Source organism: Podarcis melisellensis (genome assembly GCF_964234715.1).
Source record: "Podarcis melisellensis genome assembly, chromosome: 5".
Taxonomy (NCBI): domain Eukaryota; kingdom Metazoa; phylum Chordata; class Lepidosauria; order Squamata; family Lacertidae; genus Podarcis; species Podarcis melisellensis.
In genome coordinates this window covers 25,468,155-25,489,053 of record NC_138537.1, presented here as the reverse complement: position 1 = coordinate 25,489,053, position 20,899 = coordinate 25,468,155, and the positions used below count along the sequence as shown (strand labels likewise).

The following is a 20,899-nucleotide window of genomic DNA, read 5'->3' as shown; positions in this document are numbered from 1 at the left end:
TATCTATCTATCTATCTATCTATCTATCATCTATCTATCTATCATCTATCTATCTATCTATCTATCTATCTATCTATCTATCTATCTATCTATCTATCTATCTATCATCTATCTCTATCTATCTATCATCTATCTATCTATCTATCTATCTATCATCTATCTTTCTATCTATCTATCATCTATCTATCTATCATCTATCATCTATCTATCATCTATCTATCATCTATCAATCTACTTTTCTACCTATCTATCATTAATCATTTTTCTACCTCATCTGAAATGCCACAGACTGCTCTTTCCTAGATAGGATCTCTCCAGCTTTGCTTCCTCAAGCGACCAATCTTTTACCTGCTTATTGCAGTCCAATGAAGATGTCACCATGGCAGTTATTGGCCAGGCTGGGACACTTTGGGCATTTTGCACTCATGGACACTTGCTTTCTGAAATCTGTTATTTTCCTTCACTTTTCCACAGCAGAGGTGGATTTAGGGGAGCATGGCAGGTTCGGTTGCACCTGGAACAGAGCCTCGCGTGTGCCCCAGGAGATGATACAACTGTAACTTGGAATGTAGTGTGAGAGGCGGGGAACACTGAATTTTTGTGTTGCACAGGGCACCATTGAAATTTGAGACCCCAAGGTCTGCCACCACCCACAGTGTGCAATGCCACTAAAGCTTGGGGTGACAGACTTTGAAATATTGCCCCCACCGTGTGGAATGCCACTGTGAGTGAAAGCTTTTTTTTTTTTTTTTGGGGTAGTCCCATTTGGAATAGGTAACATTTACATTGGCCCTCAGCTAATGATCGAGGCTGGCTGCTGCCAGGTAAAAGGCAATGTGAAGAGCAGCTGTTTTCAGGTAACAGGCCAATCTGTAGTGTATTTTGATGCAAATCCAGGAATGGAATTACTAATTATGTCAATGTAGTGCAGAAAGCACTGCTAGGTAGGGGTTCAAATATTACATCAAGGCAAGAACTTGCTCTTCATGCTAACACAACAGAGAGATGCTGGATGGATCTTCAGCATGTTATGTTTTAGATAAGGTGTCGACCTGATTATAGGGGGGAAAGAACATGCACCTACAGGAGAGAACATAGATTGGGATTGAAACTAGTTCTTGTATAGGTGAAAGGCCCTTGCACTGATGCAAGGCAGTCCCCTGGTTTCTGCCCTCTTTCACAGTGCCCATGTCACTGCAGAGGATCCCTGGTGGTCCAGAGAAGTTTTGAAGGATCACAAGGAGGTGTTGTTGTTGTTGTTTAGTCGTTTAGTCGTGTCCGACTCTTCATGACCCCATGGACCAGAGCACGCCAGGCACTTCTGTCTTCCACTGCCTCCCGCAGTTTGGTCAAACTCATGCTGGTAGCTTCGAAGACATTATCCAACCATCTCGTCCTCTGCCGTCCCCTTCTCCTTGTGCCCTCCATCTTTCCCAACATCAGGGTCTTTTCCAGGGAGTCTTCTCTTCTCATGAGGTGGCCAAAGTATTGGAGCCTCAGCTTCATGATCTATCCTTCCAGTGAGCACTCAGGGCTGATTTCCTTCAGAATGGATAGGTTTGATCTTCTTGCAGTCCATGGGACTCTCAAGAGTCTCCCCAGCACCATAATTCAAAAGCTTCAATTCTTCGGCGATCAGCCTTCTTTATGGTCCACCTCTCACTTCCATACATCACTACAGGGAAAACCATAGCTTTTACTATATGGACCTTTGTTGGCAAGGTGATGTCTCAACTTTTTAAGATGCTGTCTAGGTTTGTCATTGCTTTTCTCCCAAGAAGCAGGCATCTTTTAATTTCGTGGCTGCTGTCACCATCTGCAGTGATCATGGAGCCCAAGAAAGTAAAATCTCTCACTGCCTCCATTTCTTCCCCTTCTATTTGCCAGGAGGTGATGGGCCCAGTGGCCATGATCTTCGTTTTTTTGATGTTGAGCTTCAGACCATATTTTAGGGAAGCCCTATTGTACAAGTGGAATTCTGCTCAGGCTTCTTTGCCTCCAAGCCTGTGCACCCACCCAAAACTTTTCTTGTTGTTTTTACTTTAGAGATTTCTATTGCTGAAAAGGCAAGTGGTTTCTCAGTTTTAAAAACGGCTTGTCTCTTCGGCGAAAGGCATCACTGTGGTCAAAACAGCAAGCAAAGCTCTTATTTTTGTGTGCGTGGCTTTGTCTCTCCTGTGCATGTATCACTCCTTGCAATCCTGAGGATCCCCATGCCATGACATGTTGTGAAATAGCAAGTCAAGAAGCACTTTGAAGCCTTTGATTTCTGGTGTCTTGTGGTTCTTATTAACCACCTATCACTGACTAATGCTGCTGGACACAACCACCACTAGGATACAAAAAAGATAAAATCTCTTTCTCTCCTCTTGTCCATTATTTATGGTAGCCTGCTGTATTACAAACAGCAACCAACAAAGCATCGTCATGATTAAAGTTCTGCCGTTCAGTCGTTCTCCCTCCTGCCTCCATCAACGCAGAGTTTTGCGGCTGCTTTTAGTAACAAAGTTTGGATTTTCATAAATTAAACATGTTGATTCGCATGTCTCACTCACTTATTGGGGAGTTTTTTGAGCAAGCCGCACACCCACACCCACACTCCCACACACCTGGAATGTTTTCATCAAAGCCAGTGGAAGATCTAGGAAGAAACACATAATGCCATCACAACCAACATGTGCAGTTAAAAATGTGAGCTTCACAAGGCTATGCATATAAATCTATGTATATACAGACACATATACACACACAGAGAACTGCAAGAAGCTCACCCCCTCCGCATTTTATGCTACCTCCTAGGAAAGATTTCATAGCCCAGCTGTACATTAGAGGTATCATGGCTAGGTCATAAATTATTCATGCTTTACGCATGTACCTAAATGCATGGTTGTGTTATTTACTATCTGTGCAAAGAACTCCTTTTTTTAATAATTTGTCGTGTCACGTTCTTCGATTTTTCTTGAATGCCTTTCTTAAGTGAGCCGTTTCAGATGATCGCAAATGCTGCATTCCCCCCTAAAATTATAACCCTTTCTGAGGGAAAAGTAGTCAGAAGTAAAATTTCAATGTGTGTGTGTACACCCACCCTCACACAAACACAAACACAATATCTTATTTGTCGGTCTATCTATTTACTCTGCATTAAAAATAAAAAAGTGCTCAGAACTCTTTCTTGTTGCATCCTGCTGGCGTACTCTTCCTTGATATCCTGACCATTTTTGAACCCTTGAACTCTGACGGAGAGGAGGGACTTGGGAAGGTTGTCATCTGATCTATGTAAGAAGGCAAAAGGAATAGCTTTCTCTTTAATAGCACTCTTTCTGCTTAACAGTTGGTGGGAGATTAAAATGATCTAGGTGGATAAGGCAGGTTAAAGGTCAAGGGACACCACCATTTTTTCTCTCCCCTTCATGTCAAAATAGAGACAGGTCGTTAGACATTAGAAATTGTATGCTCTTTCCCCTCCCCTCCCAATATTTCAATCTATTTATGCACTAATTTTATTGTAAACTCCAATTCTTCAGGGGAACTGGACCCCTACCAAGCTACTGCCCGGTCTGGATAGTTGTCAGGTGCTGACATTCTGAGTTTCAACCATATTAATTGCTGGATAAAGGCTATAATCCCATCCCTTTGAAGCCCAGGGTTGATTTTAGGCAGTACTTCAAAAGCAGCACAAAACTGAAAGAGACATATTTCCGACCAGCACTGAATCAATATGATTTACCCTCTTTGCATTTGTCTACATACGCTGTACATATTTGGCTGCACATGCACACAGGGTGTGATTTGACTATAAAACATGTCAAAATGGGAGGTTTTATTATCCACAATATTCTACACAAGATGTACTGCTGCTGAATTTTGCCGTGGAAATCTCTCCTATTGTTTAAGCTGTCCTATCATGCTTTGATTACGAAGGAAAAATATCAATGTATGTAATTTGGCTTGTTTCCAGCTCTACAGCTGTAATAAAACTGCAATCTAAAGCGGGGGTGAATGAGTGCATTTTGAAACAAAGCAGTTTTGCAAGACCAGCCCCAATACTGCAAATTATTGCAGAATTTTAATTTAAAAATGCCTCTGATCGAGTACTTTGTATGCGACAACCAATATCCCATGCTGAATTAAATCTATTGTTTCACATGGTTGCAAAGAACCTCGACCCCACCCCACTTGCTACAAAGGAACAAAATAATAATAATAATAATAATAATAATAATAATAATAATATCCAGAACAATGCTCAGAAGTGCAAAGAATTGTGTAGCTAATATGGAACTCTTGATTGGCATGTATTTCACTTAACGGTTCTCGATTCTGCAGGCCTGCACTATATGAAAACTCTCTCTTACAGGATTTGCCAAGTATACTTAGTGTTATGTTTGAGAAAGATTAACAGTATTTCAGATCAAAGGCGAATCCTGCCGCATACTCTTAGGAGATTGTCATTCACTTCCATTATGGCTCATTTGCACAAGATTTTCCTGTAATATGAGCCATTGTTTTGATGGCAGTGATTTGACATCAAGACAGGGCCAAATGCATCTCAGCATCCAAGTCAGTCAAGCTCTCGGTGACTTGGTCCAAAAGGACTTGATAATCATAAAATGCAACTGTTACTCTGCACGGTTTAAGCCTCTTTTTCTCATTCTTTAAAAAAACACCAAACTTTTGAATGAATCTTGGCCTGAACAAAAGCAAACAATGAGTATTATCTATTCTTGATAAATGTATTTGCAACCACAGCTTGTCTTGAACTAAAATAAAAGGGCAGTTGTGGTGGCGGTGGTGGGGGAAATAACAGCACATTCTTTTTAATGCCCATTTTCTTATTTGAAAAGTAGCCAATTTATTTTAAAGTGTTCTTTGAAATGAACACATCTCTTCACTCTAAATAAAACACACTCTTTTCAACATTTACCTTTTCATTTCCGAATCCAACATGGATCCAAGATGATGCATATAGAATTCACACAGAATCCATTGAAATCAATAGATAGAGTGGCTGGGGAAACTCAGCCAGATGGGCGGGGTATAAATAATAAATTATTATTATTATTATTATTATAGATGTAGTAGAATAGTGAAAGAAACTGTAGTGTATGCTAAAGCAAAATAAATAAAAAAAATCCTTCCAGTATCACCTTAGGACCAACTAAGTTTGTCACTGGTGTGAGCTTTCATGTGCATGCACACCAGTTCATCTTCATTTGTAAGCAAATGAAAATGATGATATGGGCAAACCATAATTAAATCCTCTACAAATTTCAAATTACATTTCAAAATACACTGAGAAGGAGAGGTGACTTTTTGTGCCTACAAAAGTTAGAAGGCCTAATTCAGTACCCTAGACCTGCTTTTGTATTGCCTGTTTAAGAAATACTTCACTTCAGAAAAGGACTGTAGATGCTCCCCCCCCCCCCCTTTTCAGCTAAGCAACTTTCTTACACTTCTGACACAGAGTTGAAACTTGGCATTTTGGAATTAACTGAGCTGCTTTTCCATTTCTCCCTCTTCATCCTCAGAGATACAAGTCACAATCCAACACAGACTTACAGCACATTCCTGTGTCTCTGTACTCAGAAGTAAGTCCCATGCGTTTACTCCCGGGTAAGTATGCAGATCATGCTTTAAGCATCTTTCCACCCATCGTTTTCAGTGAACAAGTGTGTTTGCTTGTGGCCACGGCAGAGAAAGGGTGAAAAACGTATGAAAATGTTGTAGCTGTGGTGTTAGTTTATGTTATAAGGAATGTGGCATTAATGATTGATTCTTCAAGAGTACCTACTCTCGAGTCAAATTTTTAAAGCTAATGGAAGCTGAGGAACAATGAAGTTTGTTCGACTGTGGTGTTTTATTCTGAAAAGAAGTTAGAAAAAGCGTGTTCCAAAATAATATTCTATACTTAAAAAAACCAACAAAATAAAAGTGCCATACCCAAGACGCTCAGGGAGAAAATATCACATTGAATTAATTTTGCATTGTCTACTTGGAAGTAAGTCCTATTAAGTTCAATGTAACTTACTTCCAGGCAAGTATGTAAGTACTGCAGCCTAAAAGTTGCTTTTACTGAAGTTCTTAACTTTGCATTTGGTACATTGCCAGCCTTTGTAAACAAACTTCACTGTTGTGCTGCATTTTTTTAAAAAAATATATATCACAGGAGTTTATTTATAAGGCAGGCTATGTAGGGTATGGAATGCCTGAAAATTATCCATGGTGATATAACCTTACACACTGCTGGTAAGGTGTGTTGAACACCAAATGCTAAGATTTTACACTGCATGCTTGTGTGTGTATGTGTGTGGGGGATTGTGTATCGGCTTTAAAATAACTGGAATTGCTTTTTCACTTTTAAAAAGTATGGTTTTTTCTGCTTAAACTGTCAAAAATGAAACTATTTCCTCTGCAACTTTTGGAATACCAAGAAGTAGGCGCTGAGGTATCAATCTCTGCCAAGTGAGTTTTATATGGAAACATTGACATTTAACTTTGACAGTGATTGTATTCAAATAATAGAGAATATAAAATGTTCTTGTTCCCCATGTATGGGAAACTTTTGAAATGTAAACATCAAGCTATTAAACAAATGTGAGGCTTTTCTCTCTCCCCCCCCCCCCCCCCCAAATGTGGAAACTGTTACAAAATACATGAGCAATAGCGCCCTCTACATTTCAAAAAAACCCAGAAAATGTACAGCTTCCAGAAAAGTATATTCAAAAACCAGTTCTGTCAATTGCTGCTTTTATGTTGAGTCTGTGAGATGGTAAAATATAAATTTAAAAGCTGTGTAGAATTATCAAAGTACACATCAGGTTTGCTTGGCTTTATTTACAGTTTTAACAAATGCATCTATGTCTTTAAAAAGACTGAAACAGCAAGTCTCTCAGTGTCATATCTAAGATTTACAATGAAACTTTTTTTGTGATTGATTATTTATGCAAAGTAACATGTTCTGTTCTGCTTTGAGAATCCAGTATATTATTAATGTAACTGATTATTTATTAAAAGTCTCTCATTTTTATCTATCAGCAGTTAGATACATAGTTGTTCTAGTCCTTAGCAACATTAAAACCATAAGCTTTCACACACATACAAACACACCCAGATTCCTTTGATGCTGAAGATGTCTGCGTTTTTGCAAGCTGCAAAATGAAATCCAGAAAAGATGTGAAGAATGTTGAAAAAGTTATTCTTTCCAAATACATTTTATGATGGATTCTTAAGACTTCATTATTGCACAATTCTTATTTCTGAATTTTCAGACTTAGTTAATGATAGAAAACTATTTTGCCATGCAGTTTACCTAATATAGGCAACAAAAAAGAACTATAAAACTGCATTTTCTTCCTACACATGTCATAAAATGAGGCAAATTATTTAAATGAGGTAGATTCTCCAATGCTAATTGCAAACACACACACACACGCACACATGAATATGCAGATCTCATAATAGTGGAAATCAGTGTTTTATTAATTTGAAATAAAAATATCTAGGGAAGTATTTGACATTTGACTCATATGCTTAAAAGTGATCCCTATGATTTTCAACAGAACGTATTACCATCTCAGAGGCTTAAAACAAACCCTGGTGATTACTAAAGAGCAGTACATTATAGAATTGGGAAGATATGCATGCCATGCTTTTCATATCACTTAATTAAATTTTGTGTAAACACAGACTATTAAAGTGCTAATTCCATTTTCATTTTCTTGAAAACTACAGTGAATTTCTGTATATTCCATGAAAAAATATTTTTGTTTACAGTGTACCTAATTAAAAGTACTGTATTTTTCGCTCTATAACACGCACCTGACCATAACACGCACATAGTTTTTAGAGGAGGAAAATCCGCAGGCATGCCATCCGTAGGCATTCCCTCCATAACATGCACAGACATTTCCCCTTACTTTTTAGGAGGAAAAAAGTGAGTGTTATGGTGCAAAAAATACGGTACTTGATGGACACAAGTGAAAAACTTTTTTAAATGTTCTCAAACTTTTTTCTTGTGCAAGTACACAATTGCTTAGGAAGTACACTTCCCTGTAGCAAAACATACACTTTTAATTTGCAAACAAAAACAGCCCCTTTTCTTTGGAAAAGAGGGAATCTTAAAAAAAGAAAAGTGTGTGTGTATCAGTGGAGGTTACAGACTATATGTATTAAAGGTGCTTTAGCAGGGATTAAGGCAAAATACTTATTGCACTGAAAGCGGTTTGCTCACCAGCAAACATTTGTTCTTTGTTGCATTTCTACTTTTGAGACATTTGGCTTGCTATTCTGAAAATGCTATTCCTGGTACCAAATTTACAAAAGAAGAAGAAGAAGAAAAAATAAACATTACAGTGGCTCTTAGCAGTTCTCTGCTCACGTCAAGAGCAAATTAAAACAGTGAAAGAATGGTGCAAATAATTGTTTCATATGTTCTCTTTACTTGTGACTTCTATAATCATCCTGGCTGATTTACAAATGTAGACTTCAAGGTTGTTCAGCTTCCTGCAGAGTAGAAGACTGCTACTTTGGCACTCGTGCTCATGCCCTTGTAATCACCACTCAGAAACTGTGCCTTGGTACTTCCAATTCCCAGTCTCTTGATTGAACACCTCATTCTGTGCTAACAAGGTGTCCAAGGTATTTGAACAGGGTCTTCAGTCAGGGGGAAAAATTGCTAATGGTGTCACTCATTAACAATTCCTGCACCAGTTTTTGGTAATCTGGTAACGGTCTCAATTACAAGCTGATTCCTCCCTTCTCAATTTTTCAAGTTCAAATACGATGGGATGGTGGGGAGGGTTGGAATTCTGGAGTTGTGAGAGGTATGGAAAAATTAGGTGGGGAGATGGGTAGCTAAAACTAAAGTTAGCCCACCTTCATGGATTGGTGGACCATGTAAACATGGTGTAGCTGGGATTTGCTGTAACAGATACTTGTATTGTTTCCAGTGATAATCACGAGGCTGTAATGGATATAAGATTATTGCAAAAGAATACAAAAGAGTTAAAAGACACACACACACACACACACATTTTGAAGGCTAATGCTTGAAGTTCTGATGCAGAAAGAAACTTTCAAGAAGGGCAAAACAAACTGCCTGTGAAATGTGGTGGTTTTTACATAAAGTATTTTAAAATAAATGAATTTCAAGGAAAACGTAATGAAAGGCCATGAAGGGCACTGTTTTTATCTTGCATTGCCCAGGATATAAATCATACATAGATTTACTGGCAGCAATATGATTTCATTGGTGTGTACAAAGAAGAGTATAATATACTAAAGGAATCTTAATAGTCCCTCAGAAACATAAATGGAGAGGAATATCTGTTCTATTCAGCCAAGGCTTGAAGCAGCTTTCCTTTATGAATTTGACTTGTTGAGTTCAAAGGTTTTTTCAAAGAATTCAGTTTCAGACTCGCTGTTCTGCTTCTATGTTGAACATACAAGTAGGTTGACTTGAATAGATATATGAATTCGTGTATGAGCGGCCATATAAAAATCTAGCTTTTGGGAGGTCAGTTATCAATAAAGGGTTTATAGCCAAGATAATTCTACTCTTTCAGGAATGCAGTCAAAGTATAAGTTCAATTTCTTCCCCATATGAGAGTTTCAGCTTGGTGGGTTTGGGCTGGTACATTAATTTCAAGGAGTATAAGCCCTCCTAAAACTGAAAAAACAAAAACAAACCCAGCACTCTGTCATTTTCATCCATTATTCCCCAGCTTTCTAATCCTAACATATTATTTTGCATGAAAGTTAGTCTCACTATAATAACAGTATAAAGTGTTTAGGACTGAGTTTGTGAAACTTTTAAATAATCATCAAGAAACTGAGCCAATCTAATTTGGCACTCAATACTTTCAAGTACAGTACTACCTTGTTCCTGAGGTGTTGCATTAATGATGATCTGAATCTGTTTTGAACCTGCTTTTTCTCTTTCCAGTCATTGTGCAAATCACCCACAAAACTGAAAGACAACAAATCCCTAAAACAGATAAAAAAGGCACAGGAGAGTAAAAGATGAAAGTCCTAAAGATGGGGTTTTCAGATAATTTCGGTGGCAAAAAGTATGATTGAATTGGTTAGTATTTGGTAAGTGCAGAAACATTAACTTGTTAACTTTTGCATATTAATTTTAATCATCACATTTTTTAAAAAAGTGGACAGTGCTATTCCGTCATTAGCAGTCTTTCAGAAATTTATGTCAATGGACAGAAGATGGACAAATAAGAATCTCCTTTTTTTGGCATGTTTAATCATCAAATTAAAATGAGGGGCAGCTAAAATCAGAATTATATTAATTTTTGGATTCTTGATTTTTGTATGTTTGTAGAAATTTCCAAAAGAGCTGTGTTACTTAGATATTTTTAATGTTCTTTTTTTTTTGCTTGTGATAAATTCACAGTGCATCTGTCAGATGTTACATGGATAGTTCAGCATCCCAAAAGTACCCATTTGAATCTTGTGGATTCATATGTTTTATAAAAGGAAACTGATGTTGTGATGACACTTAATAACTTGCATAGCAATCTTCTCTTGCATTTCCAGTTTGGCTCACAGCATATTTGTCAGAATAAATTTATAGGAACCCCAAACTTTTGAAATTTATTGTTTGGTTTAGAACTAAAATAGACTTAAAAAAAACACACACAACCGCTTCTGCAGGGGATTCAAAGTTGGCTAAAACCATTATGAGATAATTACAAAAATCTGACATGTTTTCTACTTGAACTTGCTCCATAGAATAGAAGGATTGTTTTTCATGCTCCCTCCTCTGCCCCTTTTGTGTAAACCTAAAATCCTAAGCATGCTGTATGTGAAAATAAATGCTAAACCAATAAACCCCTTTTCAAACAGGTGTGTTTAGGAATGAGTATATGGGTTGGGGTGAGGATGAAAATAATACATATCATTGCTATGTGTGATGCCTGCTCAGAACTTCTTAAATCAGTTCTGACCTCATCTACGCACAATACAAATACGTCCCCCCATACAATAATAAATTTTACTCTTCCTAACAGAAATAAACCAAACAGCAGTTCATGCAGCCACAACAATTTTATTAAATATTCTGAACAAATTTTGTTACAGTTCTCTGTGGAAGACTTTCAACCAGTCAGCCCTAAACAGTAGAAGATCCGTATATGGTTTCAACATTTTATCACTCTATTCAAAGTATACTGTTTCCCAAGGAAACCTGATGACCTTTTCCCAAAGCCACAAATATATTGAAAATCATAATTTGCATCAATCCTGTACGTAACTAGGCAGTTTTCTATCCCCACTGATAGCAATGGGAGTTAATCAGCTGAGTGCTCTGCAGGATTTTTCCAAAAGTACAACCTCTGTACTTCCAGTAATGTATATTATGGCCTGGATCCAAAGAATTACATGACTCCTTCCACACCACCAAGGGAGTTTTGGAATTGTGTTTATCTTCCGCAAGGCAAACCTGTTTGGAAACTGCAGGGAGTTTCATACGAAGGTTCTGATTTGGCCTGGGGTGGAGGAAAGTGCCTGCCATTCAAAGGTGGGAGTGAGGAGAGCCAAATATGCCCCTGCCGGACATGCTTCAACACTTGAGCACAACCAGCAGTGCAGACCTATGATGAGCTAGGAGTTGGATCAGGAGGGTCGGTGGTTTGTGTGTCCCTCCATTTGCCTCCTGCAGGGCTCACCAACCATTGTCATTGCTGGTGGTTACCATGGATGCAACTGGCTAGCTGGACAAGGGAATGCTGCCTATTGGCCCATAAAACGGCCTTCAGAATGCTCACACCATCCCACACCGAGGAAGGAGGTCTTTCCTCAGATGCAGTGGAGCTGTTGCAACAAGAGAGTTGTATGTTCCCATAACCAGCCCTGGTCAGCAAACCAGCTGCAGCTTTTTAGCCAGTTGATGTTTCTGAGCACTTTTTGAAGGCAACCCCAGTAGGACAAACGGGTTTTGATGGCAACCCCAGTAGAACAAATGGATTTGTATCCAAACTGGTTGTACCAAAGGTTGTGTGCCGCTGTGGCCAAATCAGGCATCTCAAGGAATGGGCGCAGCTGGCACACTAGTTTAACTTTGCCGTTCCCAAATGCAGACTGGACTTCCTCCAGAACAACTGGGCCCCCACTGCCCAACAGCTACCACCTCATCCACAGCCCTGTCACTCACACTGGCTGTCTAGGATGGAAGGCATGGAGGGAGGAGACAATCCTCTGTTCCATGCTATGCCAGCCTAGAGCTGTCAGAGTAATTGGACCCAGGTCTGGCCTAGTGCAATCAAGCGATGGGAGTGAGATCAGCTCAGGATCTAGTGGCTATTGGGCCAGTTCAGCCCCTCACTGGAATGCAAATTTGGGAGGCTTTCTATGGGCTAGCACTGCTGGGAATCTTGCCAGTGGCTGTCCCATCCACCTGCACTTTGGGCAGGTGGAAAGAGGAGAGGATTTATGTGCTGGAGGAGTGGACTGTTTTGGACTGAGCAGAGTGAGACCTCCACCCCATCCAATATAGGCGGGATACAAATAATAAAATTATTATTATTGTGTTACCAGGCCGCAACAGCCCCAGCCCCCAGGGATCATAAGGAAGGAAAAAAGACTCTGACAACGTGTTATGGAATTAAAATTAGGCCACAACTTTATTTAACTTCTGAATGTAGGAAGACCTTGGCTTAGGCCTTGGGTGTGTACCCCTCCCAGCCCCCCAGCCGGGGGAACTGGGGCACATCAGGGTAAAGGAAATATGGGGGTGCACTGCGAGTTTTATGTGTACGCCAGCAACCCAGCAACCCAGCCCATATCCCCACACACAGGGTAGTTCACTGACAACCTTTCAGTTTATGGCCAGTGACACCCATTATATAACCCCTTTTAAGAGGGAAGAAGAAGAAGACTTTGGATTTGATATCCCGCCTTTCACTCCCTTTAAGGAGTCTCAAAGCTAACATTCTCCTTTCCCTTCCACCCCCACAACAAACACTCTGTGAGGTGAGTGAGGCTGAGAGACTTCAGAGAGGTGTGACTGGCCCAAGGACACCCAGCAGCTGCATGTGGAGGAGCGGGGAATCAAACCCGGTTCACCAGATTATGAGTCTACCACTCTTAACCACTACACCACACTGGCACTACACCACACTGGGGACCCTGGAATCACTGCCACAGGGGGAGGGGTGAGTCACCATTTCACACACCCACACCCCATTATAGGAAAGAAAAGAATAAAGGATTCCACCCAAGGCCATAAACTGCCAAAGTTGTGACAAATTGCTACAGGGAAGAAAAAACCTGGCAATGCAGGAAAATTTCTTCCCTGTCCTTCAACAGCAACCAGTCAAAGACTGTAGCAGAACCCACTAAGCAGGAAGAAAAAGTTAACCTGCAAACAAGAAAACATTAAACTAAGGGAGGGTAGGGAGGGTGAATCTCCTGAGCCAACTGCCTGGCTACTGTCAGCTCCACCCCCTAGATATAATGGGACTGGCCCCACCTCTCAGCAATGAAGCTTGACTACTGAGGCTGGGCGTGAACCTCCAATAATAACACTGAGAGGCAGGCCAGCCCCTGTTTGCCAGTAAGTTCCCTGGGAACTGTAGCACCACGCACAATCCCGCAAAGGGCATCCACATTGTAAAGTGTGAGTGCTCATTATATGTAAAAATAAAAAATAAACCATGTAGGCAAGGAAGAAAAGAATATAAATTATGTGAATGGAATATATAGTGATCTAATAATTTTAAGAGAGAAGAATGGGCCATATCAGCCTTGAATTCCTGTGAAGAACTTTCATAACACCCAAAATATCAACACTTTTTTGTAATTTAAAGCCTGATCCCTGAAACACTCCTTCAACAGCACGGAAGTTACCAAGACTGAAGAAGCTCTTTAAAATTTGTAGCCCAAGATTCATGTAAGACTAGTAAAATAAAGGGTTAAACCTTTTAAATATGTAACTACTAAATTAATGGAGCATACTAATCCATTCTGAGATCTAATGAAATACACCACAATTTAAATTGCAATTAAACAGAGAAATGTCAATGGGCATGGGGGTCTCTACAAAGTTGGGTAGGTGGGGGGAATAATTCTGTAGCTGTTGCATGTAAAAGCAACACTGAGTAATCTTCCAAATATTTGCAGCAAATATTATCCATTCAACACTTGAGAAAAGTTTGCATAGCTAATTTTATATCTTCAGTAAAAATCTGAAAACGCAATTTGAGTCTGGGAAATGGTACAGTCACATGAGACCAAAAAAAAGCCCTTCCATATACTCTGACTAGTTTCATTATTATTTACTAGCCTGACCAGTTTCATTATGAAGTTACCTTCGCTATTGCATTCATTAGCCTTGATGAGCCAGCTACATGGAAGTACTTGTTGCAGAATGTAGGGAAAACAGAATCTCCTATTGTTTGATTTTTGAACTTACCTGTTTTCATTCCCATTATTGCATGTTGCATTATTACATTTTCATTGATTTGGAATAGGAAATGTCTATGAAAATCCATAATACCCATAGACTTGCCCAAGCACTGGATGGCAATTAATAACAACTTATCCTGATGGCACTGTGGGTTAAACCACAGAGCCTAGGACTTGCCGATCAGAAGGTTGGCAGTTCAAATCCCCGCGACGGGGTGAGCTCCCGTTGTTCAGTCCCAGCTCCTGCCAACCTAGCAGTTCGTTAGCATGTCAAAGTGCAAGTAGATAAATAGGTACCGCTCCGGCAGGAAGGTAAACGGTGTTTCTGTGCGCTGCTTCACCAGAAGCGGCTTAGTAATGCTGGCCACATGACATGGAAGCTGTACGCCGGCTCCCTCAGTCAGTAAAGCGAGATGAGCGCCGCAACCCCAGAGTCGGTCACGAGTGGACCTAATGGTCAGGGGTCCCTTTACCTTTACCTATCCTGATTTAGCACTGGTTGCTTCAGTCCCTGTATCCTCATCACCTGTACCCACTACAATCATCTCTATAAAATATTGCTTTCATAGGGTACAGTTTATTTTGTACCAGTCAAGCAGCCTAAATGAAAGTCATAACCATTAAATCAACGTGTTCCCTATTTTAAGTTGACTTCAGTATACCCCTAGTTTGCTAACTGTCTTTCATGCAGTGTGGGCACTATCCAAATATATACTTTATGTGAGTCCAAGGATGTGTACCCAGTGGTACTGTACATCATTACTTTGAAACCCACCCATGCATCTAAATGGGCCACCCATGTTGTCTCATGTCTGAGCAGTTGCTGGGCTATTGCAAATGAAGTCTTACCAGAAGTGCAGAACTAGTTGCAAATGTTCCTGCATTGCATGGCGTTGGATTAGATGCCCATTGGGTCCCTTTCCAACTGCACAATTATATGATTCTATGTCTGGATGACAGCCCTTGTGTCCATACTGAGTAATATCTCTGGTTTCTAATTTACCGTAATACCTTTCTTCATGAGATGAACATAAAGGTAAAGGTAAAGGTACCCCTGCCCGTACGGGCCAGTCTTGACAGACTCTGGGGTTGTGCGCCCATCTCACTCAAGAGGCCGGGGGCCAGCGCTGTCCGGAGACACTTCCGGGTCACGTGGCCAGCGTGACATCGCTGCTCTGGCGAGCCAGAGCCGCACATGGAAACGCCGTTTACCTTCCCGCTAGTCAGCGGTCCCTATTTATCTACTTGCACCTGGGAGTGCTTTCAAACTGCTAGGTTGGCAGGCGCTGGGACCAAACAACGGGAGCGCACCCCGCCGCGGGGATTCGAACCGCCGACCTTTCGATCGGCAAGCCCTAGGCGCTGAGGCTTTTACCCACAGCGCCACCCGCGTCCCCGAACATGGTGGAGATGAACATGGTGGCTCGTTAATTCTATCTGTTTCTGATTCCAGTGTAACCTTACAGTGGTTGTAAGACACGCAGTGGATCCATGCCATCTAATGCTACAGAAAACATAGGTCAAATGGACTGTGAGTGTAAGTATTCCTCTGCCTAGATGTCAGGCTTCAGGGAATCAGCTTCCTCCCCACCGTGGCAGTAGATAAGCAGAACAAGGAAAGGGAATCTTCTTACCAGTTAGAAACTTTAATAATCACAGTGAGAGAACAAAGAAACCATCTCCTAGAAATAGTGGTGCTCTCAATTAAGAATTCCACCCCCTTACGTCCCTATTAATCCATGTCACTTCTCTGTCTTATAACCTGAGCTTGTACCCTCTGCGTTTTGTGTGCTTTCTGTTCTGCCACTTTCTCAGCTCTTCATGACTGTGGGGAGAGCAAATGAATGCTTTCCAGAGACAGTGAATATTTTAACCCCCCCTCTCTCTCCCACTGTTTCTTCTCCTAGCTGTTCCCCATCCAGTATTTCCCAGCTTCTGCCTTCTGAACTATGTCCCTCTGCAAACCACTGTTCCAAATCTATATTGTCCTCCTGCTCCTGGGAAGATTCAGGATCCTGATCAGGAGCAGGGGGAGGGGGAGGCTCCCACCATTCCTCCTCAGTGCAGCCCTCCTCAGCAGGGTCCCTCACACTGGATCAGACTTGCAGTCACTACTCCCCCCAGCACTTATCTCTTCAGCTCCTAGGGCCCCTCTCCTGCTGCTTGAGTTTCTGACACTACATCAGTGGTAGCAGTGCAGGTGTACAAATCTCTCCAGAATCATCCTCTCAACTGGCAATGTTTCACTCGGTTGCACTCCAGTTTTGCATCCAGATGGCCACATTGAGAACAGGATGCTGGTCTAGATGGTCCTCTGGCCTGATCCAGTGGGGCTTTTCTTTATGTTCTTATGAAGGATTCTTGTGGAGTAGTTTGTGACCATGAAACCTTAAGCAGTGCTTGCTGCAGCAAAATGGTGGCAGCGCAGGTGGTCTCTGGGGCCACCTCTTTCACAGTGTCTTGTCTAGAGGAAGAAGCCTTCCTCAGAATGAGGTATGGGCAACCCACACAGCCCTGTAGGGGCTCTGTCAACCACTTTGCTACAGTGACAAAGTGGCACTGGGGCTCCTAGACTGCCAGTAGCCAAGGGCCACCCTCATCCATCCCACAGTGTGGTGGTGGTGGTGCTTAGACAGCAGCCACCAAAATGGTGGTAGTTGGGTGGCAGAGCTAGACGTGTGAGAGAGAATATCTGTTGTCCTTCCTGATCTTCCACCCAATGCAAAAAGGTCTCAGTATAGCTTCAGGGAAGAAGAAGGAAAGAGGAAACATCAAATAATTTCAGGCCTCTTCGCACATGAATTGTCTTCCTCGTCATCGAAATAGCCTTTATTTGGTGAGCAGAGATGGGGAAGCTGTTATTTTGTCATAGGTAGGTAAACGTATCAGGAAGTGATTGCTCTCATCTGCTGATTTATCTGGGTAGCTACCATAATATAAACCCACCACATTTCAGGATAGAGAGTTTTTTTTTTATTTATTTAAACTATTTATTACCCACTCTTCATTAAGATAGCAATCCCAGAGCAGATTGCATGGAAAGTTAAAACACAACATGTATAGTAAAACAGCGGGAATAAACATAACACATCACTCTTAATAACAACCTGAAAAATGTAAAATAATGGCAACAAACAGGCACAGGCATGATTATCCAGCAAATGCCAAAGGTATATATTTAGGTGATGCCTTCAATATATGAGAGTTGGCACCAGCCATCTCTCAGAGGGGAAGGGTCGTTTTTTATTCATTCATTTTTAATTAAGATATTTTATATACTCTGAAGGCTGAATTTATGGCAGAGGTGGGCCTGTTACCCAGACCCTCATCCTGCCTGCCTCAGGTGGGCGTAGTCATCTAACTGCCAATCACCTGGTGTCACAATGACATTGGGTGGACCCATTTTTGCACAGCACTGTGTGAAGAAGCCTCATTTATCAGCTCATCCTCTGGGCTTGATCACAGAGCTTTGCAGGTGCCGTTGATCAGCTGACCTGCAGTGCCTGCCAACCTTCTTCCAGCCCAGGCTACACCTTTACCTGCCACACACCTGACATAATATATGACATCTAGTGTGTGTGGCTTGACCAAAATGGCCTTATGGCTCAAACGGTGAAACTAATAAGCCCCTGGTGATTCCCCACTGTTGTTGTTGATAATAATAATAATAATAATAATAATAATAATAATAATAATAATAATAATTTATACCCCACCCATCTGGCTGGGTTTCCCCAGCCATTCTGGGCAGCTCCCACAAGAATATTAAACAGAATAAAATTTCAAACATTAAAAACTTTCCTAAACAGGGCTGCCTTCAGATGTCTTCTAAAAGTCAGATAGTTGTTTATTTCCTTGACATCTGGTGGGAGGGCATTCCACAGGGCGGGACTACCTCTGCCTAGTTCCCTGTAACCTCACTTCTTGCAGTGAGGGAATTGCCATAAGGCCCTCGGCGCTGGACCTCAGTGTCCGGGCTGAATTTATTGACATTGCCAAAGTTTGTTATTGCCTGGTTCAAAACAACAACAACAACAACAACAACAATTTATTATTTGTACCCAACCCATCTGGCTGGGTTTCCCTAGCCACTCTGGGCTGCTTTCACAAAGACAAAAAATACACTAAGATGTCAGACGTTAAAACCTTCCTATTAAAAAAAATAGGATTTTTTTCTCCTGCTCTCTGCTGCCCACGGGCCAGCTCACCCTTATCCTTCCCCTTGCTCCTTTCTCAGTGATATCAGTTGCAGACCTCCCTCGACATCCAAGCCAAAGCCTATGCAGCTGAGAAGAGGCCGTTCCCAGGTGCCCAAGGAGGAGAAGAACTGATGGAGACCACAGAGGGTATGCTGCAGCACCGTAAGGCATTTTGTTAGTGCTTTCTTCCATAAAAAGCAACCTCAATAGCATCCAGAGACTTCTTGCCTTCACTGTTATGAGGCCACCAGCTGAAGAATGATAATAGAATTCTTGTGGTCTGTAATTCCACCCTCCACCCACCGGAACTCTAAATAAACCATGCTAAGGTTCAGGCACTACTACAATGACACACCCCGCAAGGAAATAGCACTTCCTAGGATTCACAGAATATTGTCACCACTTCATAAGGGACTTCTCTGCTCTGCCTCACTCCAAGTGATCTCCTGAAGGTTCCTCAACTGTTCCTGCGAAGGGAAAAATAAACCATGAGTTACTCCCTCTCTCTGACCTTTATGCAATGTTCAGCGTTGGTGTTGCATAAACATAAAGTGTGTTGCATAAACTGACTGAGAACCTAACCATTGTCCATATTGAATCAGATCCAGCTATTCTTGTATATGTGGGAAATCTGATGCAAACAAAGAGCTTCCCCATCCACATGAATGATGGTGGGATACACCACATGTGCCTCTTAAAATGGATGCTTCAGAAGTGCATCAGAACACCTATGGAGTTCTGGAATAGGAACACTATGCTTTAAGGGCCTTGCTTACTGTTGATGAGCCTCCTTTACTGTTTGTTTCAAGCTAGCTGCACACTGCTAATCTCATGATATTGCTGTGTATATGAACCCTACTCCATTAGCTTCCATTTGTTCCCTTCTAGAGACAAGCAGCAGTAGCTGTATTGCAGCCTAAATTGTTAATTTTTGCCCAGGGAAAATTAATCTTTGTGCCAATGATAACATTTAGCATATGCAGTTTAATTCAATAGACTATTTTTTATTATTAAATTCAGTTTGAGGTTGGGAATGATTGAAATTACCTCAAGGGTATATTTTGTATAAAAATAACATGAAGTCGAACTACTAAAATATCAGCCATGCTTGAGTGATATTAACCACATGAAAAAAAAATGCAGAGGGCATACAAATGAAACATGAAAACGAAGCATAAAACCACACAGGCTTTTTCTTGCCTTTGAAAATGTATGCCCAGCTTTCCTAAGGTCTTATGTTACCCTTCTTAAAATGCTGTGGCATTAATGGAGACCAGGTTCACACCCCTAGAACTATCCTAAGGTATGTACTATCAGGAATGCTGCTAGAGAATGGAGTAAAGCTGAACAATTAATGAATTTCCCCCAGAACTTTAAATTATTGAATTATTACTTTTTCTCATAGCACACAACTAGCTGTTTTATGGCCTACCATTTGAGAACTGCTGGTGCAAATTCTCAAACTGTATGCCATAGTCTGTCACTTGTGTTGCGTGTATCATAGAATCATGCAGTTGTAGAATTGGAAGGGACATGAGGATCATTTAGTCCAACCCCCTGCAAAGCAGGAATTTGTACCTGCGGCCTAGCATTTGCACCAATTCAATATTTTCTTCTGATCATAAGTGAAGGTGGTCATTGTGGGATGTGAAACACAGGAGCAGTCAAGTACAACATTCCTCAAGTGAACATGTTTGCGCATGGGGAGGAATGTTTGTCCAGCCAGCAGGTAAACTTCCTGTTTCCTTCTGGGCTGGGACAGACTTCCTCCGCATGTGACTAGAGGTGGGTGTGGCCTCACCTGTGCAGGTAATGACAAAAGCACAGGGCAGGGCAGCCATCTCTCTCTCTTTCACCACATGCATCGAAGAAGCAACATCTGCTTAGCCAAAGATGCCCTTGGCTTCCAGAGGACAAATGGACTGTCTTCTTATGGAATAGTTTCCAAGTGTATGTTACTTTTCTAAGCTAAGTCTGCCTTCTGAGATCCGATTGTGAACAGAATGTGAGTAAACTCTTTTTTTATACTTTTGTAGAAGACTGTGTCGTGTCTTATCTTTTATGAGGGGAAAATACCAGAACAGTTATTATAGAGGCTTTAGCGAGCCTGAGCCAAACGCATCCACTGCAAATGTAAAAGAGGGGAATGTTTCTCTGCTGAAATTGTGGAACTTGTTAACACAAGTTGGATAAGAATATAATCAGACACTATATCCTCTCCTGCATCCCTGAACATTCCCACAGTCATTTCAGTACCCCACACCTCAAAAAACAAAACAAAAACA

At 41.1% G+C, this 20,899-nt stretch overlaps 1 long non-coding RNA gene across 2 annotated transcripts; it reads left to right on the top strand.

Moving 5' to 3' along the window:
* The first annotated feature begins 5,532 nt into the window (after positions 1 to 5,532).
* LOC309370030 lies at positions 5,533 to 16,727 on the top strand. Of its 2 annotated transcripts, XR_014168370.1 has the most exons (4): positions 5,533 to 5,613; positions 9,944 to 10,092; positions 14,293 to 14,379; positions 15,869 to 16,727. It is a non-coding gene; the product is annotated as an uncharacterized lncRNA (long non-coding RNA). The 2 variants fall into 2 exon arrangements; XR_014168371.1 differs by lacking the exon at positions 5,533 to 5,613 and having other exon boundaries at positions 9,704 to 10,092.
* The last annotated feature ends 4,172 nt before the right edge of the window (positions 16,728 to 20,899 follow it).